Raw genomic sequence first — 6,457 nt, 5'->3', positions numbered from 1 at the left:
GTGCATCCGTGCGTCGCTGCGGTCCGGTCCCAGGTCGACGGGCACGTGCACCTTCCGCCGACCACTGGCGACAACATCGATGTACTGTGGAGACCTCACGCCCCACGTGTTGAGCAATTCGGCGGTACGTCCACCCGGCCTCCCGCATGCCCACTATACGCCCTCGCTCAAAGTCCGTCAACTGCACATACGGTTCACGTCCACGCTGTCGCGGCATGCTACCAGTGTTAAAGACTGCGATGGAGCTCCGTATGCCACGGCAAACTGGCTGACACTGACGGCGGCGGTGCACAAATGCTGCGCAGCTAGCGCCATTCGACGGCCAACACCGCGGTTCCTGGTGTGTCCGCTGTGCCGTGCGTGTGATCATTGCTTGTACAGCCCTCTCGCAGTGTCCAGAGCAAGTTTGGTGGGTCTGACACACCGTTGTCAATGTGTTCTTTTTTCCATTTCCAGGAGTGTAGTTAGCCGCGCGTACTGTATGCCGCAGTGAATATACCGAAATACAGGTTACTAATTTATTGAATATTCATTTTTACTTACAAATTTTCACAGTAAATGTCGAAAGTGTCCCCCCTGTTGTTGAATACACAATTCAATTCGTCTAATCATGTTTCCAAACACAAACTGTAACATTTCTTTTGTAACAGAAGCAATGAAAGTGGATATTGCAGTTTTCAATTCATCGAAGGATTTTGGACGGTTTTTACAGACAGTTGTTTTCGCTGCACCCCAGAAGAAAAAGTCAGGTGGTGTTAGGTGGGGCGATTGTGGAGGGCCGGCCAGAGTGGCCGAGCGGTGGTAGGCGCTACAGTCTGGAGCCGCGCGACCGCTACGGTCGCAGGTTCGAATCTTGCCTCGGGCATGGGTGTATGTGATGTCCTTAGGTTGGTTAAGTTTAAGTAGTTCTAAGTTCTAGGGGACTGATGACCTCAGAAGTTAAGTCCCACAGTGCTCAAAGCCATTTGATTTGATCGTGGAGACCAGAGTCCCTGTGATGTTATGCGATCACCAAAAACATCAGCAAGCAGTGACATTGAAACGCGAGCTGCATGCGCGGTTGCACCATCTTTTTGAAAATAGCCGTTCAGTATTTCACTTAACACAAGTTCTCCAATGAATGGGTACAGAATATCACTGCAGTATTGTTGTGCGTTTATTGTTTCGTTGGAAAATATGGGACCCACAGTCCGACGTCTAGAAATTGCAATCCAAACTCGTGTAATTTCACAGAATGAAGTGGTTCCTCATGAATACACAATGGATTTGCAGTACTCCACATACGAGAATTTTGCGAGTTCATGTACCAGGGTAAATGAAACCACGCCTCATCAGTGAAAAACGTTTCGTTAGGAATATCCCTTCCATTTCGTTGAACCAAGCAGTTGAACCATTGACAATAATGCAGTCTCTTGCCATGATCTGTATTTTTCATTTCTTGCACGACTGTCACGTTGTATGGGGAAAGTTCTAATATTTACCTTACAGGTGTGTGGACTTTCCCATACTAACATAGATTTCCTGGGGGAGTTTTCTTACTGACTTGTTCGTACTCATGGACATTTTATGGGAAATATCGGGTAGTTTATCCTCAGACAAAACGTTAGGACGGCCACTTCTCGGTGCATCTGTCATTGAACCCGTAATTCGAAATTTGTTAATCAAATCTTGCACAGTATCGCGATGTGGGAGTGTTGTCTCCGGGAAAACTGAATTAAATGTTTGACGAACTGAAACTGTGTATTTACCGCCAGCTTTGAACACTTGTTAGTCTAAAAACACACGTTCTTCAATGGTTGGCGTTTTAACAGTGACAAAAACGAACAAAGAAACTCAAACGCTCACGTCAACACGTAACGACACACACCAACGATACTACTGACGCTGGCTGGGATAAACGAAACAGTTGAATGTAAGGGAAGTAACCCAGGCAGGCGAACAATCATACGGCACGCGCGGCTAACTATCATATGGCACTGCGGAAAGACTTTTTGAACACCCCATACTTTAATACTAGCTTAGCACCGTCGCTTCGCTCGTGTAGATCGTCTGGCCTACGGAGGTTATTCGTTTTTAATTAATCGAATTTTTATATCGTTCACAAATTGCAACTCCTGGTAAGCTCTTCACGCTAATTAAGGCCATAGAAGCATAGTCTTTTCCGAACGTACCAAGAAGATTCTGGTAGCGGTAGTCCAGAAGTATTGTTAATTATGCCTTTTGCATTCTTGTGGAGGTATTTCCATATCAACTTTCATCCCCTAACAAATATTTCTTAATATCTAACCGAGAAGTGAAATAATTTTCATAAACTTAGCTTTAAAATCTTTTTAATGTAACTAAACATTTTCTTAATAAGTTTCATCCCTTACAGCACTCCCTTACTTACAAGGGAACCTCCCCATCGCACCCCCCTCAGATTTAGTTATAAGTTGGCACAGGGATAGGCCTTGGTAAACTGAACACAGATCAATCGAGAAAACAGGAAGTTGTGTGGAACTATGAAAAAAATAAGCAAAATATACAAACTGAGTAGGCCATGCGCAAGGTATGCAACATCTAGGAAAGTATCAGCTTGCGAGCGCCATGGTCCCGTGGTTAGCGTGAGCAACTGCGGATCGAGAGGTCTTTGGTTCAAATCTTCCCACGAGTGAAAAGTTTAATTTTTTATTTTCAGACAATTATTAAAGTTCAGGCACTCACACATAATCAACTTCGCTCTCCAAAATTCCAGGACATGTTTAGATTTGCTTGGACATATGCAGGATTTGACGGTCTACACACGGAAACATTTGAAAACGTAAAAAACATATGTTTTGACAGAGCACAGGGAAAACTGTGCGACTGTGAAACTGTTGCATTCATTTGTTGCAGTTTATGTGACAAACTCTTATGTTTTCATCACTTTTTTGGGAGTGATTATCACATCCACAAGAAAACCTAAATCGGGCAAGGTAGAAGAATCGTTTTACCCATTCGACAAGTGTGCAAGTTAGGTGGGTCGACAACATATTCCTGTCATGTGACGCACATGCCGTCACCAGTGTCGTATAGAATATATCAGACGTGTTTTCCTGTGGAGGAATCGGTTGACCTATGACCGTGCGATCAAATGTTTTCGGTTCGTATTGGAGAGGCACGTCCTTTCGTCTACTAATCGCACGGTTTTGCGGTGCGGTCGCAAAACACGACACTTAACTTATTACAGTGAACAGAGACGTCAATGAATGAACGGACAGATCGTAACTTTGTGAAAATAAAGTAAAATTTTCACCCGAGGAAGGATTCGAACCAATGACCTCTCACTCCGCAGCTGCTTACTCTAACCACGAGACCACGGCGCTCCTCTGCTGAGATTGTCCTTGATGTTGCCTGTCTTACACATGGACTACTCAGTTTGTATATTTTGCTTATTTTTTCATAGTTTCACACAACTTCTTCCTGTTTTCTCGATTGATCTGTGTTCAGTTTTTCAAGGCCTATCCACTGCGTCAATTTATAACTAAATCTGAGGGGGGTGCGATGGGGAAGTTCCCTTGTTTGGGGCCGAATTTACAGAAACACAAACTATCGTAGATGTAGCCTTAAAAAACCCCGTAGCAGTTCTTTAGTAATTATTTCCAAAAAACTTTCACCCACTATCTTACCCCCTCAGTGGTTGAATTTCCATAAATGCTGAAACACGTATTTTTTATTTTCTGACTGAGTAACCAAACACCAGTTTCCATTCTTTCAAAAAGCTTTTCATCACCTATTTCACGCCATCAGGTTTGGAATTTCGAAAAATATCTTCTCAAACGACTTCTGCAGTTTAAGATCTACACTTCCTCCAAATTTCAAATTTCTATCCTCAGCGGTTTGGGCTGAGCGATGACGAGTGAGTCAGGCGGGACATTGCCGTCATATATTGAGATGCTCGTCAGTATGGGTTCCGTACCAGATGGAACCGCTAGAGGAAATAGGGAAGATCCAAAGAATAGCAGCACGTTTCGTTACAGCTTCATTTAGTAAGTGTGAAAGCGTCACAGATGCTCAGCCACCTGCACTGGCAGACGCTACAAGAGAGGCGTTATGGACCATGGAGAGGTTTACAGATGAATATCTTTCAACATTTCGCGGCCCTGTCAGCAACTGTATAAATATTAATTAAGTTCCAGAACAGCACTCGTGGCTGCCGCATCCCGGTCGCGAAGTGGGGCCGAGGCAGTTCCAGACAAGTTTTTACAGACTGACGATAATTTATGGATTTGTAGTTTTAGCTTGGTGATGTCCACTATGGACAAACGGTAGTTACTGTTATTCTGAAGAAGGTTTGGTTATCCCGACTGAAACTGAGGTAAATTCTAGGTAAACGGTGCAACTGAGGCTGTTGATTATTAAAATTAAATTTTACAGATGAACTTGCGAGAGAGTACCATTCTACAAGAATCAGCCGACGTATTAGTTCCTCCCACATACGTCTCACCAAGTGAGCACGACTGCACTATCAGAGAAACTAGAGCTCGTACGCTGTTTTACAGAGAGTTACTCTCCCCACGTGAAAGGAACAGGTCAGGGGGAAAAGATAGTGGTTGTATCGGGAAATATAAAGGTGAGGAGGGCTATCCCTCACCGCACTACATATTGTAGCTCGCAGCTGACAGATGTGGAAGAGACCCTGGTGACAGAAGCCAATGTTTGTTAGTTTAAAAACGTATCCTGTTACAGGGCGAGGTTGCGAGCGTTATTCTGATAACTGTGTGATTTGCCTATTGAGACGGGCAGGCGTCACCATGACCAGCAGGGTGTGTGCTTGCGCATGCGCACCTGGACAGGTCACTTTCCAGGCAGCAGAGCTCTACCTCACCGTGATGCGGCTACCTGTCTGCCTTTGTTCACTGTCCGACGCTAGGCCTACGTCACATCGCAGCAAAGACCTTCTCATCCCTCAACTCATGGCCTACAGAGAGGCAATTCTGCAGCACCAGGAAATGCTGCACCCAACGATTCTCCACTGATCACTTTCGATTCATAAAATACAATCCGCATGTACACGAACTTCGGAAGCCACCGTATGGGGCTTGGCCGAGGGTATTCTGTACTAATGTTCCCTCGACATTTCCCACTTGCAAAAGGGGGAAAAACCTGAACATAATGAGATTTTCACTCTCCAGCGGAGTGTGCGCTGGCGGATTAAAACTGTGTGCCGGACCGAGACTCGAACTCTGGACCTTTGTCTTTCGCGGGCAAGTGCTCTACCATCTGAGCTACACAAGCACGACTCACGCCTCGTCCTCACAGCTTCACTTCTGCCAGTACCTCGTCTCCTACCTTCCAAACTTTACAGAAGCTCTCCCGCGAACCTTGCAGAACTAATTCTCCTGGAAGAAAGGATATTGCGGAGACATGGCTTAGCCACAGCCTGGGGGATGTTTCCAGAATGAAATTTTCACTCTGCAGCGGAGTGTGCGCTGATATGAAACTTCCTGGCAGATTAAAACTGTCTCCGCAACATCCTTTCTGCCAGGAGTGCTAGTTCTGAACAGTCCGCAGGAGAGCTTTTGTGAAGTTTGAAAGGTAGGAGACGAGATACAGGCAGAAGTAAAGCTGTGAGGACGAGGCGTGAGTCGTGCTTGTGTAGCTCAGATGGTAGAGCACTTACCCGCGAATAGCGAAGGTCCCGAGTTCGAGTCTCGGTCCGGCACACAGTTCTAATGTGCGAGGAAGTTTCAACTTTCTACATGCCTCCTTAAGAGCCCCAACTTCTCTTATCTTTGTGTCGCTTACGCGAAATGTACGTTGGCAGCAGTAGAAACGTTCTGCAGTCAGCCGTAAAATGCCGGTTTTCTGAACTTTCTCAACACTGTTTCGGGAAAATACCGCCATATTTCTTCAAGACATTTCCATTTGAGTTCACTGAGCACTTCTGCATCACTCGCGTGTTGACTGTATCTATGTGGCCAAGTCTGCACCATCCCTCTGAATTACTTCGATGTGTTCTTTCAGTCTTTTGTAGGGTTAATAAAGGATCCCCGTAACTACTGTGACGTCTGTACTATACCCAAAAACGTTTCCCTACAGCGCATTTCTCTAGATATTTGAATAGGTGAACATCTGAAGCGCAAAATCAGGCACACAAGGTCCTAGTTCCAGCAGTTCGCACTCAGATCGCCCAGTTTTGACACTTTCTGAGCACCTGTCTGCAGGTGCATTTTCAAGTTTTGTTTTAGCCATATGACTTTTTAAATTTCGATTAATTTTTCGTTGACTATAAACAATGCGAGTTAATTTTAAAACGAGACGTTTTAAAACGAGACGGTAGTTCAGTATATTCACTTGAACGAAACAGCACGCCCACTACCTTAAACTCTATGAAGGTAATTATTCCGAAGATCATCGTATCTTATCAGCATCATCATTATCATCATCGTATCGTATCTTATCATCATCATCGTATCGTATCTTATCATCGTCATCA

Source organism: Schistocerca nitens, chromosome 10 (assembly GCF_023898315.1).
Source record: "Schistocerca nitens isolate TAMUIC-IGC-003100 chromosome 10, iqSchNite1.1, whole genome shotgun sequence".
In the NCBI taxonomy this organism is placed as follows: domain Eukaryota; kingdom Metazoa; phylum Arthropoda; class Insecta; order Orthoptera; family Acrididae; genus Schistocerca; species Schistocerca nitens.
Note: the sequence above shows the minus strand (reverse complement) of the source record.